Source organism: Hylobates moloch, unplaced genomic scaffold (assembly GCF_009828535.3).
Source record: "Hylobates moloch isolate HMO894 unplaced genomic scaffold, HMol_V3 SCAFFOLD_3, whole genome shotgun sequence".
Lineage (NCBI taxonomy): Eukaryota > Metazoa > Chordata > Mammalia > Primates > Hylobatidae > Hylobates > Hylobates moloch.
Window position 1 is genome coordinate 5496883 of NW_026652278.1, and position 15828 is coordinate 5512710.

The 15828-nt window shown below is 45.5% G+C and overlaps 1 protein-coding gene across 3 annotated transcripts in view; it reads right to left on the reverse strand.

Moving 5' to 3' along the window:
• Positions 1 to 15828, reverse strand: part of PTPRE (protein tyrosine phosphatase receptor type E) — a 176566-nt gene that overhangs the window by 78985 nt on the left and 81753 nt on the right. The window contains exon 1 of one of the 3 annotated variants that reach the window (XM_032175160.2): positions 4263 to 4709. The exons of the other annotated variants lie outside the window; for them this stretch is intronic. The gene's annotated coding sequence lies outside the window, so the exon portion shown is untranslated. Of the gene's footprint in view, positions 1 to 4262; positions 4710 to 15828 lie in introns of those variants that run through there. 3 annotated transcript variants of the gene reach the window in all.

The following is a 15828-nucleotide window of genomic DNA, read 5'->3' on the forward strand; positions in this document are numbered from 1 at the left end:
CACCCTCCTCAGCCTGGCATCCAAGATCCCCATGGAGAATGACTCTTGAAAGATGATCATAAGGGTAGTATCATCGTTATTAACACATAACATTTGTTGCACGCAGCACATTTTGCCCTTTCTAAGTGCTTTACATCATTGACCCATTTAGTCCCCCCAACAATAAGATGTTAGGACCATTATCACCTTCATTTTACAGAGAAGGAAACTGAGGCACCCACTCATGTGTAAATTGTCGTACAGCTAAGTAGATGACATGGCTTCCTCTCTGTGGTCCTGGCAGATGCTCTGGGGCGGGAATGGGTGGGGTGTTGCCAATGGGGTGATATAAATGGGAGCATCCCAATGGGCATCCATGAGGCCCCCGCAAAGGCTTCCAATTGCTGAACTTTGTTCCTTTCTGTATTAATCATTTCTCTTGATTAAACACTAGTCCTACAGTCTGCGGGTCCCATTGTGCTAAATTACATGGTAAGCATGTATTGCAAATTACACTCATTATTAGAAGTTGCATGGCAACATTTATACTAATTAAGTTGGAGCGCATCTCTTTAGTTCTAATTTTAAAACACTGGCAGAACTCCAGAGCCTGATGTCCGCGGGTGAACTGCCACAAACGCATGTCGCAAAATGTCCTCTGAATTTTCTAGCTATTCAGGATTATTTCACACTTAAAAACTGCTCACGGATATTCTTATGCTACTTTTTTTCTTTTTCCTTTTTGTTAAACACTATTACCAGGATGAATGTAACAGAGTATAGTTTTAAAGTAAGAGTTATACAGCGTGATTCTAAAAGAATCAACACGACTAATATTTTTAATGTATTGGAAAACATTTTTTAACATCTCTTTTCCCAAAGTACAGCTGACTTAAATTTTTTTTTTCCCAATGAAATAAAAAATGACAACCACCCAGTGTGATTAGGAAAACACAGAGAAGGAAACAGTCGCAACAGCAGCAGCTACACTGTATGGGGCCCACTCGTGTGCAGGCGTGTGCTGAGTGGTTTATAAGAATCATCTCAGCTATGTCTCTCCTCACCAACGAGGAAGATACTACCTTACAGCAGTTAAGTCACCTGCCGAGGTCAGGAAGGAAGTGAGAAGCCAGGATTTGAACCCGGTGTCTGAGCCACAGCCCACTCTGCTCTTCGGGACTGTAAGTGGTATATTTGTGCATGCACATCTGCAAAGGCACAAAACCCAGCATCCATAAGACATATGACTCCAGGCCGGGCACGATGGCTCATGCCTGTAATCCCAGCATCTTGGGAAGCCAAGGCAGGAGGATCACTTGAGCCAGGAGTTCAAGACTCGCCTGGGTGACAAAGTGAGACCCCATCTTTATAAAAAATAAAAATAATTAGTCTGGTATGGTGGTGCACGCCTGTGGTCCCAGCTACGTGAGAGGCTGAGGTAGGAAGATTGCTTAAGCCCAGGAGGTCAAGAGCCGTGATCGCACCACTGCACTCCAGCCTGGGGGACATAGCAAGACCCTGTCTCAAAAAAAAAAAAAAAAAAAAAAGACATATGACTCCCAATCATTGCAAAGCCAATTGATATTGCATCATTCATCAGATCAGATCATTTTCAGCCATTCAGACATGGCTGCCTGAGCCTGTGCCATGTGCCACACAGGGCTCCAGCAGCCAGGAGCAGGACCTGGCCCTTCCTGTATCCACCCTTCTGGTATCACTGACTTTTCCTGCCAACCTATGCACTGTTGCATCTTCCTTCCTTGGCACCTGTTCTGATTGGTAGGGCCCCTGGAATTAGATAGAGGGTGCTCCCCACTACTGACTTCCACCTGAACAGCAGTGTCTTCCCTGCCCCCTCCCTAGGCAGCTCCCCTGCAAATGACCACATTTATACAAACTCCCTGGAAATAATTTTGCCCTCGCCCACTTCCTCCTGATAGCCTTGTTCCCCCTCGATGCCCTCAGCACCCTGAGGTCACAGCCAGAAATAAACAGGCAGGAGCAGTCCAGGGTCAGCTGAACAAGCACATACTCATGCTGACAGCTTCGCTCTTCCCTCCACAGACATGTAGGCTCTGGCTGTCAGCGGGGGCAATGGCTGAGACCGTGGCTGCCCCGGGGGTCCCCATGACTGGGGCTCACAGTCCTGCCTCGGCACAGCCTGGATCTGTGCTCCCGAGGCAGTGGCTGTGCTCTACCAAGTACGAGCAGAGCCAGCAACAGAACAGCCCTCCAGCCTGCAAAGATCAGGCGAGAGGGAACACTGCTATCTCCCCTGCTACTGCCAAAGGGTCATGGGGTTTACTGATGAGGGATAGGAGAGAGGAGAAACCAGGTGAGCCCACAGCCTTCTCAACCCATAGGGCCCCGGTGATGTTTCCAATGCCCCTTACTCCAGATGACAGCGTGCTCTCTTACGTTGGCCCAGCTAACGTGTGGCTGGCTTCCACAGCATCCTGTGCTCCTGATACTGAGAACTTTCCCGTACCTTATCTCCCAGAACATGTCACCATCCCATGGGAGACCCCTAGGTCAGAAAAGGGAGGGCATAATCCTTAATTTGCCTCTATGAGGAGTTTCCTCAGGGAACAGGGGACCTGAGCACCTGTCAGCCCCTGCCTGTGCACTGGGATGGGGGTTGGCCGGGGGTTTTGAAGTAGGAGGCACTTTTGGGGACGAGGACAGGCCACTGAACCACACAGCAGCACTGAACAGCCCCGAGGAAGCAATTCCAGGAGTGGAGGGATATAATTCTCCATTAAAATGGGGGTCTGACAAAATGTCCAGAATCCTTCAGTGCGTGACTGGGATAAAATACTATGCAAGGAAAGTTCCGGCACCCTAGCTGTGCCCACACTTTACTTACTATCAGCCTTTCTGCAGCACACTGACACCAAGTGCTCAGTGTGAAAGCAGATCCAAAGCTGAAGACTTCCTGAGAATTTCCCACTTCTATAAATGCATTCCTTCCCCGGTTTCCATGTGATGTCACACACATAGTACACACACACACACACACACGCACACACACACACACACTCAGATCTCTCTGCACACAGAGTAACTGCGATGGAACGTAAGTTGATTAGAAGGTAATGGAAGCCCTTTCACATTATAGGTGAAACATGATTAGTTGTTTTAGCCTAGCTTCTCTAATATGAAATAGTCAAATATTCTCTCTTAGTGTGAACAAAATACAGCAAATGTTGAAAGTGAACTGTAGCCACTCATGATGGTAACATGCAGAGTTCAGATGCATAAAGACTCTCCTAGTATCCATGACTCTGAACGGGAGAGAGCACGGCCCTGGAGTGGCAGCTTCCTGTCCGTGGGCACGGTCACCTACTGAGACATGAGGTGTCTGAACACTGCTGAGCACTTCTGGGCAGCTGCCCAAGTGAGCGAGGCTTGGTGGAATTCTTACGTTGCCAGGGACAACTCTGCCTCTGAGTGCAGTGCAAGAGCCCATAGGGCCTCCTTCACTTTGTAGGAAAGAAACCAAGGTTCGGGGATAAACTGATTTAAACAAAGTGCCACATAGAATGAAATCTAATATTTATTCTCAGCAGGAAGTCTGTTCTCATCATAAGTATCAAAACCAATTCATAGGTGAGCTATAATATATCTGAGCTTACCCACAGGGGAGCATTAGCAATTTAAAAACAATTTGAGCATTTATCAAATATACAGTCTCTAGGAACTTAGGCTATTCATTCAATAGGATATGGTCTTAAACTATAAGCAGTATGCCTCTGAAAAAAGAGAGACAGAGAAAAGAAACGCAGCTAGAGAAAATCTCCCCTCCAATTTTGTGTTGTGACATTTCAAATCATTGGTTAGTCAGCTTCCATATAAAATATTTCCCAAAATGTCTCTAACATTTTCATGTTAGTTGAAGGGTGCGGGTCCAAAATTCTAAGGGTGTTCTGTTTGCTTAAAGAAAATTTAGCTCTTTTATTTCAGGTGAAAGAGAGATTACTTATACATTAAGTATCAATTTAATGAAGTAGAAGACATAAAACAGGCAGAAAATCATTTGAACCAAATTGTTACCCCACCAACTAATGGATGTTACATTTTAGAAACCGGGAGAGAGGCTCAAGCAGAGTTGACAAGGAATAGAACTGCTGTGACGTTCCTAAATTATCAACCAGTAACAATATTTAATACTAAATTAAAGACTCACGGAAAATGCATTTTTTCCTCACAATCTAAACCAGCAACAGAAGGAACATTCTGGGGATCCCTTTCCGCGTCTGTGCTGTGCATCCATGGATACTTACAGAGCACCGCGTTCTCAGTAGCCCCTGGGTGATCAATTCGTTCAGACCCATGTCCACAGCACTGGAGTCTCCTGGGCTGATAATTTGAACATTTCCAAGCAGGCTACTGATGCGAAAGGCAGTACATTATTTACTGGGTATTCCCTTTGTAATTTTCCTTCTGAGGCTCGCGGCTGCCGGCACTCACACTATGTCATCAGAAACCAGAGCAAAGATCCAGCAGGGAGAAATTTACAGGAGAGACCGCTCATCTCGAGTTGAAATAAATGTTTAAAAATAAATGTATAATTCACAGCAGCAGAGTGAATTTTTTTTTAAGTTCATAATCAGTCAGTAAGAAAGGTGGCATATAATCCAGTGTAGCTGCTGAGAACAGTGCAACCCGTGTGCTCGATGGCGCAGTCAGCAGTCCCAGCTGGGTAAGCAGAATGCTTCTGTGCACTGAGCTCAGCGAGGAACAGAAGGCGAGAGCACCCTGCTCCCAGGGCGAGTTGGATTCACAGCCCACAGGGAGGAAGAAACGACAAAGAACAACGTCGATCATGATTTCCCCCCGTGGTTCACATTGAGTTTTAAAATAAAAGTCATTGCTGATGATACACTTTCTGAGGATCCTTGCAAAGCAAAACTAAATTGAACTACAACATGAAGTGAAGAAAACTTGAAAGGGCTTTTGAGCACATGTATGGTTAGTGCCTTTCCGCAAATACAGTCTAGGGCTTTTTTTTTTTTTTTTAATTGTAGTAACAACATTTAACATGAGATTTACCCTTTCAACAAACAAGTGTACAACGCAGTCTCGGTGACTACAGGCATGATGTGGCACGACAGAGCTTTCAGACTTGTTCATCTCTTGTAACTGGAAGTTTAAACCCGTTGAACACCAAATTCCCATTTCCCTCTCTCTCAGCGTAAAGAACTATGCTATTTCAGGCACGATGCTGCTTTGCAGAAATCCCTTCTCATATGAAAGATCTCTTTGCCCTCTTCTACAGCACTTCCTAAAACGAAAAGGGAAACGGACGCTCAAGTTCTATGCTGTTCTGTTATCTGAAAAACCGAGGCTCCTGCAGCTGCCCAGCCTCACCAAGTTCTCCTTGTCTGTGACAAGGGGGAGTTTTTTTTCACATAGCTTCTTTTTTTCACATTCTATGTGTTGACCAGTCTCCCTGAGAATATGACGACTTCATAAAGAAGTGCCCTTCCCAGTGGCGCAGTCATCAGTGCAGGCCTTACAAAGGTGCACCAGTAGCTCCAACACAATTTTGCGTCTTTCAGAAGGACCAGGGACGTAAAAGCACCAACGCAGCACGTCACGTCGGGAGGATGGTTTGCTGCCACGTCTTTTCCTTTAAAAGACGATTACACTTCCTATGTGCAGCGCCAGGCACTCACTTTCATTTGTCCCAAGAATTTGATGTGAAGTACTGTTTACAGAGCACTTTCTATGTGCCAAGGACTGTGCTAGACACTTGTATACTCCATTTCATTCAATTCACTATTATTTCTGCCTCCCATAAAGAAAAAATCCAGACAGAAATGGAAAGCCTTTAAAAGATGGAGGCACAGATCGACAGCATTCCCAGAGATGTGTTCTGCATGGCAAAGACAGCGACCAGGCTTTCACAGCGACTGGAATAGCAGCCTGGGTGGAATGCCCTTGCTACTTCAGCCTCAGCTTCCCCAATCTCTGCTTTGCTTTCTTTGGTGACTTCGATGATGACGTTAGTTGTCTGCAAATCCATTTATTTTCTGAAAACTCCCCTTCTCGTTCATTTTCTGTTGATAAGGAATTTCTGAAACAATCATTGAAAACCATCTCTACTGCAGACAGCCAGCGCTACTGACTGCAACAGGATTTGAGATCTCTTTTATTCCCAAAGGGGGCCATTATTTCCACTGGTTGTCATGGTGATGGTGCAGTATTGCTGCTGCGTGTTCGACTGCTTCCCATTGCAGTCACACCACACATTTCAATCAAGTCATGTGTTTCACATGGTACTGGCTATATAAAACTTAGTGAATCGAACTCTTAGCTTCATCTCACAGTGATGACGAATGGGGACAGATGGAAGTGTCCGTGTGTGCCGGTGTAAATGTGATGGAAGCAGCGGGACTTAAAAACAGAAAGATCATCTTAAAATACATTAATTTACTCTCCTTCATTAAGCAATTTAAGGACAGAATTCATATTATTATCAATAACTTGAGAAATGGTTTTGAAAAAGCAGAAGTAATATGCCTCGAAACGAGAAACTATATATTTTTTGTTGTTAGTTCACATCCATTTGAACTTTTGCCATATTCATTTTTGAATATGCTTCGTTCTCCTATTTGTATATCTCCTTTCTTGTCTCTTATTTGTAACTAGTACACATAGCCACAAATACATGTGCATGTACTTATATTAATTCCTAAGGTCTCTAATTTGTGAACTCTGGCTTTAAAATATACATGAATGTTATTGATTCTGCTTTTCAGTCTTCGGTGCCCTGGTTTCCTGAAGGATGTACTATTCAAGTGCTGAACTGAACTTGAACTCCACGATGCTGGTCCTCTGAGGCTGCAGCCCCTGAGTCCAGGTTGTGGGAGGATATTGATGCCTCACAGCCAGCAGCAGCAGAGGGACTTGGGAGATTACCTTGAACATGGGGTCCCCTTTGGAGCATGTGGACTCCATAACTTTTCCTTGTGGGCAAACTCAGAGTGTACCTGGGTGTTCAGGGCCAGTTAGTGGTCAGCTGTCTTTAGCTTTCATTACAAATGCTCTTAAGAGCTGGGTATGATTCCCGGGAAGAGCATTGATCAAAAGGGGAGAAATAAGCTGGATTGTACTTCAGAGGCTGCTGTTTGAAAAAGACAGGTGATTTATGGAAGTCAAACTTCAAGGAAATGTTAACTCTAAGTTTGGCCCAAATTCATTAAGTTAACATGATTTTGACTGTTGCACTGTGTTCTTTGTTTTCTATTTGTTTTTTGCTTTGCATGTTTTAATTTCTTCTTTTTCTTTCTTTTTTTCTTTTTTCTTTTTTTTTTTGCCATGACACTGTAAGATTGGCCTGGTTTGAGACTGAGAAGGTTTGTTGTTTCTGAATTAAAAAGAAAACTCTTTCCACGTAGGAAAGAATGTTGTGGGGCCTCCAAAACTCAGGCTGCCACAATGAACAGACAGGCTTCTTACACACCCACTTCAAAAAGAAATGAGAGTTGCAACATTCACAGGAACTCCCGACAGCCGGGACATGAAGGCTCTGTTTCTGTGAACTTGGAGCCTGCATGTGCCTGGATCCAGCCACTGGTGCACCTCTCAGCCTCCTCCTTCATTGGATAGAAGAGTTTTCATGAGCTCAGCTGCTGACATGACACAAGGCTGGAGGCTGAAGCTGAACGCCGGGAGGCATACTAGCTGGATGGGAAGGGGCTGGCATGGGTTCCAGTGAGGTGCCACAGTCATAAAAATGGGGGAAGCTGCAGGGGCATACATTCTGAAGGGGAGTCTCTGGTTGGAGGTTTTATTGTAAGGAATGAGCAATTCGAATCAACTTTAACAGGGCATGTACACAGTATGATTGCAGAAAAATGGCACTACTGCCTTCTTTCTCACCCTGTTTGCTGGTGTGCAACATGCAACCACTCACATCCCAGACCCTCTCTTAGGTGTTTATTTCTATGGTGGAAAGTGATTTTGATGGGGCAGGTTTCGAGATCTTCCTTGTAATCTACTATTGCCTGAATGGGCGTCTTTAGCCCTTTAAACTGCCTTTGGCAGTTTAACATAGGTAAAGTTACGTGTTGCCAAGCAACGGAAGCTTCCGACATTGCATGTCCTTCTTAGAGAAGCTCTCTCCCTTCCAAATAATTAGACATCAGTCACTGCTCCACGTCCACACTGGGAATAACACAGGAGACTCAACATCATCCTGAAATGAAAAGTGAATCACACTGAATCCTGGAAACAAGATGTCCATGACATGAATTTTCCCTTAGAAACTAGGCTCTTTAAGACCAAGGCTGGCATCTAAGACAAGAGCATGTAGGCTAGATGGCTTGCTGAACCCTCAAAGAAAGCCCCCCTCCATTTCACGCTAATGCACACTTTACAAATAGAGGTCAAATCCATTTAGCTCAAGGTGGAATATTTTGTGTGTGTGTGCGCTCGTGTAGAGTTGGTATAAACATGGACAGAATGCTAAATGAGGCACCTAAGAATGATTAGTTTGTGGCCTGACAATTTTCCTCTGACACTCGGCAAATTCATCACAACTGCAAGCAATGCTTGCTTTAGCCATCTTGCTATCCCATACAGAAGAATTAATCAAATGTTGCAGCATCGTTGGAAAACAGGTTTTCATATCGGTGTTCAAACAACCTATTGCGTGATGGTGCTGATGAAATCACAGAAAGGCTTGGATGCTATCCAATTCTAAACCCCACCGTCAGGGTCTGGACAGTCAGCTAAGCCCCAGCTGGGTAATTTTGCAGTGCTATTCTGGATCTGCTGATCCAGATCCCACTTCTCCTCCTAGCTTGCCTTGGCCTCTGGATATGTTTAGTAAGAAGCAAAGCACATAACCATCTCCAGGGAAGAGGCTGGAAGAAAACCAAGAAGACCAGATGGCATGGGCCACTTGACACTTGAGCCACCTCCCACTATGTGGAACCAGGTGGGTCGGTTTATCTCACAAGCGGACATGGTGCCCTTCCTAATTCCCTCATCCTCAGAACTCACTGGGAGACACACTTTGGGTTCTCTTCTCTGAGAACAAAGATGTGTGGATCTGTGAAGCCTGAGTTTGAAAGCCGGGGCCTCCTGGCTCTCAGGAGTGGTGGGGGTTGAGCCTCTCTTGCCAGCTGCTGCCCCTCTGCCCTGATGGAATAGGCATCACCATGGGACTGGGCTGAGGTCAGATTTACTTTTTTTGGTGGGCGACACCTACAGGTTTATTGACTGGGAAGGCCTCACCTTAGAACGCATTTCCCAGTGACTGGTTCAAAACCAAATCCCTTTTCAAGACACAGAAGTTCAATGCTAGTAGGTGGCTTGGATTGGTGGGCACATCCCTTAGCTCTTAGGAATTCTGGGGATGGGGGGTTGGGGAGAGAACTGCTATCAGAAACCCGGAGTGAACTGAAATGTGCAGTCTTGGCCCAGTTTGGGGCCAGTGCAGACCTGGAATGAGGCTCTCCCCTGCGTTCCAGCGGGGATTCAGGAGGACCAACAGCCCCTGAGACATTGGGCTGCATGGCCACAAAATAAAGCAAAACAAATGTGGCCACATCAGTGAAAGAAATCACTGAAGCCAGTCTGGTGTTGGACAGAGAAAAATCACTGAAAATTGACTGAGACACTTGGAGGTGTTAGTTGACTTAATTTATTTATTTATATCCCGCTTGGTCCTAAAAGGATATAAAGTCATGTAAGGACTATTCATTCATGCACCTAAAATTCACTGAGTGCCTCTCTCATGCCAGCACTTGTGCGAGGGAACAGAGGGACAGGATCCCTATCCTATGGGGCCTGCGTTCTTGCGGGTGAGAGAATGGGTAAATACCACAGTTCCAAATACTGGTAAGTGCTTTAATGACAATATAAAGTAAAACGGAGGTACAGAAAGTAACTTGGGGCTGGAAGTTGTATAGGTAGCATCAGACAGGGTGGGCAGGTAAGGCCTTTCCAGAAACTAATGATGGAATCAGAGAAGAGAGCTCTGGCTGTGCTCCCCTGGAAAAGAAAGTCCTTCGCAAGTCACCATGGGCAGGACGCTGCAGGGCTCTGACCCTCACTTCTCATACTCAGGGTGGGCTTCGGGGACACAAGAGCAGAGCAGTGCTCAGGCCCTCACTTAGAAGAGAGCCCCTCATGCTTGGGGTTTAATGCTCTGTAACTGCTACCTATATCTGTCATAAGAATTTTATCTCTGAACTTGTGTTTTGTGAGGGAACTCTGGTGGGGCAATGGGACATGTGCCGGGGTATGGCCCCTCAACTCACACTGGGCCCACCTTCTGCTCCACCCCGCTGGGTTCTTGACTGTCCACTTCCTGCCCCGACCAGCAACTGAGACTCCCCCCACTCCTCAACAGGGAGAATGGGGGCTGGATGCGCACCCTCTTCCTGCCCAGTTGAAGGCAGTGAGAGTATCCTAGTGCCTGGGGGAATGTGACATTAAATAGAAGGTAACACACACACACACACACACACAAAACACCATGAAAGGTCCAGAGAGAGAACACGAAGAAAGGAAAAAAGCTTTTTTTCCTGCCTTTTGAACGAGTGACCCTGGGTTTTAAGTAGCCAGCCCTGTTTGTGCTAAGTGCTGCCCCAGGCTCTGTGAAGAATGCAAAGATACAACTGTCTTATCCCTACTCCCCCATCCTCCACGCCTGTTCGTCCACTCATTCACACATCCATCAGCAACGCAGTTCCTGAGACCCGGTGCACGCTGGGTAAGCCCTGGGGATCCCAGGACAATGGGCTCCCTCGCCCCCTCCAGGAGATGAGACCCTAGCCCCCCACCCCCATCTGTGATAGTGAGGCACGGCTTCCACATCGACTGTTTTCTGTCCATCTGCGGTGGCCCCACCACGCATTAGCTTCAAGTTATGTGTCACACGTCATATAAATTATGGATAAAGTAGAAAATGGGAGCTACAGAAAATATGCACTCCATGATCGCTCGAACCGTCAGGCCGTTCTCTGAACTTGACTTTTCATGTCTCAAGATTAGTAGTTCATTTCCTTTTAGCCACGTCCTCGAAGAAAACCCTTTCCTGGGGATTTAAGAAACTTAGAAGAGGAGCCCCCAGGTTGCTGAAACACCCCGATGTAGTTCTCTGTCTTTCATAGACCTGAATACGCAATTTCAGTGAGTCTATTTCCACAACCCTCTGCTCATTTTCAATCAGGACCCTAGATTCTGTGACCAGGGGCAACTTCAAACTTTTTCAAATATCCCAGGCACACTGCGATATTTACAGCAGACACATTAAAAAAATGCACTACAGCCTCACTGAAATAAAGCAATTATTATTTTTTTAGCTTTATGATGAATTTCAGAAAGGGGCTACATGTTCTGGAGAAAAATGAAGACTCCCACTTACACAGTTATTACAAATGCCTGGGCACGTACTTGGCTTTCTGACCACATATTTGGGTTTCTGAAGAGGTATTTGGATTTGTTGCATGATATTTAGTTTTCTGCCTGGGGACTTGGATTCTAACCAGGTATTTGGGCTCCTGATGCCGTATTTGGATTTTAGACCTGGTACCTAGGTTTCTAGAGCAGGTGTCTGGCTTTCTGATGCAGGTGCGTCAGCAAAGGAGCGGCTCCAGGCCTGTGGTCTGGCCCTGAGGGTACCCGGGTGTTTCCTGAGTGCCCCTAGGCCCAGGAGCGCTGGGGAGCAGCTGCCCGGTACAGGGGGCCTCCTCTCCAGGAAAGCTCGGCTTCAGGAAGCCCTGAGCCGAGGCCCAAGATGCTGGGTTAAGAGCAGATCATCCGCAAAGGAAAGAGACCCCCAGCTGCCACCCCTTGTATTTTCAGTGTGCCATGAATTTTGTGCTAGAACTTTTCAGTTTCTTCTGAGGGCCCAACCTGAATGGCGAGAACCCTTGAGCCTTGCAGAGGTCGCTCCACTGGGCAGCCAGGGAGACGGATGTCCTTAAAAGAGGGGTGACCTGCTGACCCCCACGTGGTTGCTTAGCACAGACACTTGGCAACTAAGCCTCGCAGGCCCCACCTCTGCTCCTTTTCCGGTCGTGTTGTTTTCCCCACGACTGACTCCTGAATGTTCCACCTGCCCCTCCAGCCTCCCTTTCTCACCTGTCTGATTTGCACCCCTCCTGCCGCCTCTTTGCTAGCTGTGTTTCCCATCCTGTAGGTTCTTGGGTTCTACTGGGTAAAATCTGATCCTGGGGGCCCCGAGGTGCTGGGCACAGGGATGAGCTTCAACTGCTCACCCGGTGGGCTCACTGGTCTGTGCTCCGGCCAGGCAGGAGGGACTCATTGTAAAGATAGGGCGGCCTGTGCTTCAGAGTCATCCTGAAGGAGTGGTGTTGAGGGGCCCAGGAGAGGGAACAGTTTGGTAAGGGGTAGGGCCCAAGACAGGAGCTAAATAGCTCTGGTGGCCACAAGTACCTCTGGTGCTATTTTAATAAAGATTATGGATCAGAAAGGATTGCCAGATCCCTGCTGGACGGACAGAGGCCAGTCGGAGTCGTCAGAGTGGACGGGGTGAGACCCTGCAAACACTGTAGGGAAACACACGATATTACCAGGCTTCCCATTAGGAAACCTGCCACGTGACTTCCCAAATGGATTGGCTTTGTATTACCCTCAGAAAATGTTTCAAGAAATTGCACAACTTTGGAAAATGTTTTCATAGAAGGAAGTGTTTTCGAAAGCTGAATGAGACAGGCTCCTTTTCTCGAGAGCATTCCAGTCATGATGGCGTCACGATGGCCGTCTCTTAGGAGCCTAGGTCAGGTGAAACGCCTTCTCTTAAGTGATATTAACATGTCTCCTTGTCTCAAACACTGAGAACCACATTACTCAGTTGGTATCAGAAAGAATTTTTTAAAGGAAAATGACTTAATTCTCAGCTCAGCAGGCGGAAAACATACAGCCGTGGGTAGTGAATCACTCATTAAAAATTAAGTCAATCCGCCCACAACGGGAAACAGCATAACAGCATGTCGGTGTTGGCTTCAGATGGGAAGGAAGCCAAAAACAGGTTTTGAAAATAGTGATGCCTTTGAATCCGATCTTGCTCAAATAGTCTACTTTTGGGATTTCTAACTTCATCCCAGTGACATCCACTTTCCAGTGTGTCTTCTGTTGAGAACTCCCCCAAGAGGGGAACAGAGTGATATCGGGGGTTTCCATGGTTTCTGACGAGATGAAGTGGTGCACCTTCCCAGTGAATCACTTCTTCTAGTGACATAAACCATCACGCGGCCCCCAGAACCATTTGCCAGACGGCCCTCAGAACAGTGGGAAAAATACCTTTGTTTTATTAACTAACATTTTGTTTGAGTTTTAAAATTAAAGCCCACGGATTCTCAGCTTTTCCTTCCTGAATAGAAGCAACATTATAAAAAGGAAATGACCATATTTCAAATAAAAATTTTCCATTAATAAAATGCTTTTTAAAAAAATGTTCTCGCTTCTTTTGGAGCGCAGTGAGAGAGCAAAAACAAATGAGTGAGGCAGGAGGAGGAAGCCCCCCAGGCCAGTGCTGATTTCTCATAGGAAGATGACAAAACATTCACCCCAAAACATGCAGACACATCCTGCAAGACAAGGGGATGAGTGCGGCTGGTCCTAGTCATGGCTGACACCTGCAGTAGTTACTTTCCGGGGATTTCTGTTGCTAACTCCAAATCCAGACCACCACCACCCTAGAGCATAAAGATGTCTTTAAACAATTCTCACCCAGCCCTTTATGTTTTAGACCAAGAAGGTGTGACTCAGAGTGATGAAGTGACAAGTCTAAGTCACTCTGCTTTCTTTCCTTTTCTTTCTTTCTTTTTTTTTTTTGAGATGGAGTCATGCTCTGTCACCCAGGCTGGAGTGCAAGGGCGCAGTCTCGGCTCACTGCAACCTCCGCTTCCTGGGTTCAAGCGATTCTCCTACCTCTGCCTCCTCAGTAGCTGAGATTACAGGCACGTGTCACCATGCCTGGCTAATTTTTGTATTTTTAGTGGAGACGAGGTTTCACCATACTGACCAGGCTGCTCTCGAACTCCTGACCTCAAGTGATCCAACTGCCTCAGCCTCCCAAAGTGCTGAGATTACAGGGGTCATTCAACTTTCCAGAACGAAAATCTTTCTAATCAATCATTTTGCTAGGCTCCTGGGCAAAACACACATTTATACTTAGTAGAGAAAGGACTCAAACATTGACTCTCTAAGCAATATTTCCTGAAATTAGAACTAGAATCAACCACTTCATTTTTCAATATCTTGCACAATTATGAACTTGCAAGAGATACCTGATAAACCCGATAAACCCTCAGTGAGCGAATGAACAAATTATTGGCTCTGCTGAAAGGAAACGTGCCAAGTGTGTGAAAAGAGATTAGAAAGCTGGATTTGGTCAGCAGATAACATGCAGAAATAATTGGGAACTCTGGCCAAGGTCAACTCAAGTGATCATAAAACTGTTCCAAAATATAATTATCAACCAGCAAATTGTTTGCAGAATCCACAGGGTATGTTCTTATTTGTTAATGTTTTCTGTCACTTGCATAACTGTCAAATAATATTTTTCATAATGGAAAAGTTTTTCTTTTGGCAGGTCTGAACTTCACCTTTGGTGGTGGTAATGAGAGCTGACTGTTTTTTTCAGTTGGAGAGGAGCACCGTTTCAGTCTGAGAGAGCACTGCAGGGGACTGGCACTTCCTTTCCACTGTCCTACAACTCACTTATCCAGCCTGCCTGGGTTTCTGTTTTCCCCTCTTTAAGGGAGAGGTGAGGAGGCACACCTGGATTGCTGCCTCTGCGTGTTTAGGGGGCCCACTTGAGGTCATGAGTTTGAGCATGCTTTGTAAATAAGTGCTCTATATGTATGTGTCCTATCAGAAATGCAATTTTTGTTTAAGCATAAGGCATGTAAGTTATCTGGAAAAACAGGAAATAGAGCAAATCCTGTTTTTCTAAATAATAATTTCCACAAACATGAGATTTAAAAAAATTCATTTCTCAGCAGCAACACGGCAACATGATAGCTTTAAATATATAATATGTATGTGCAAAATATATATAGCTTTAAGAAGCTATCTATATGTATATGTTATAGCACTTGAACATGAAATTTGCACCATTTCTGATAGCAGATGAATCTTGGTAGAGTTGTTTGAAATCAGTTAAATACTATCAACATATTTTTTTAAAGTTGTTAGAACTCAATCAGCCCTCATCATAAAATAAACACAAATCCAGTTTTCGTTTTTTTTGCTTATGCTCATTTCTATTCAAAACAAGGAGAAAAGCTACTCAGAAAATCTATTATATGACATGTTTTTGTTCAATAGTTCCACAGAGATCCTTCCTTTCTTACCATTTTAAATAATTTTTACCAAACTCTGCAACATAATAAGCAGTTTTAAAAAATGTTATTGTAGATTCGAGAGTATGTGTGCAGGTTTGTTACATGGGTACATTGCATAACGCTGGGCTTTGAGCTTCTGTTGAACCTATCGCCCCAGTAGAGAACATAGTACCCAATAGATAGTTTTTCAAGCCTTGCTCTCCTCCCTCCCTCCTCCCTTTTGGAGTTCCCTGTGTCTGTTGTTTCCATCTTTATGTTCATGTGTATAAGCAGCTTTAAAAAGTCACCGCAGGCCAGGTAAGGTGGCTCATGCCTGTAATCCCAGCACTTTGGGAGACCGAGGTGGGTGGATCACCTGAGGTCAGGAGTTCAAGACCAGCCTGGCCAATATGGCAAAACCCATCTCTACTAAAAACAGAAAAATTAGCTGGGCATGGTGACAGGTGCCTGTAATCCCAGCTACTCAGGAGGTGGAGGCAGGAGAATCACTTGAACCTGGGAGGCAGAGTTTGCAGTG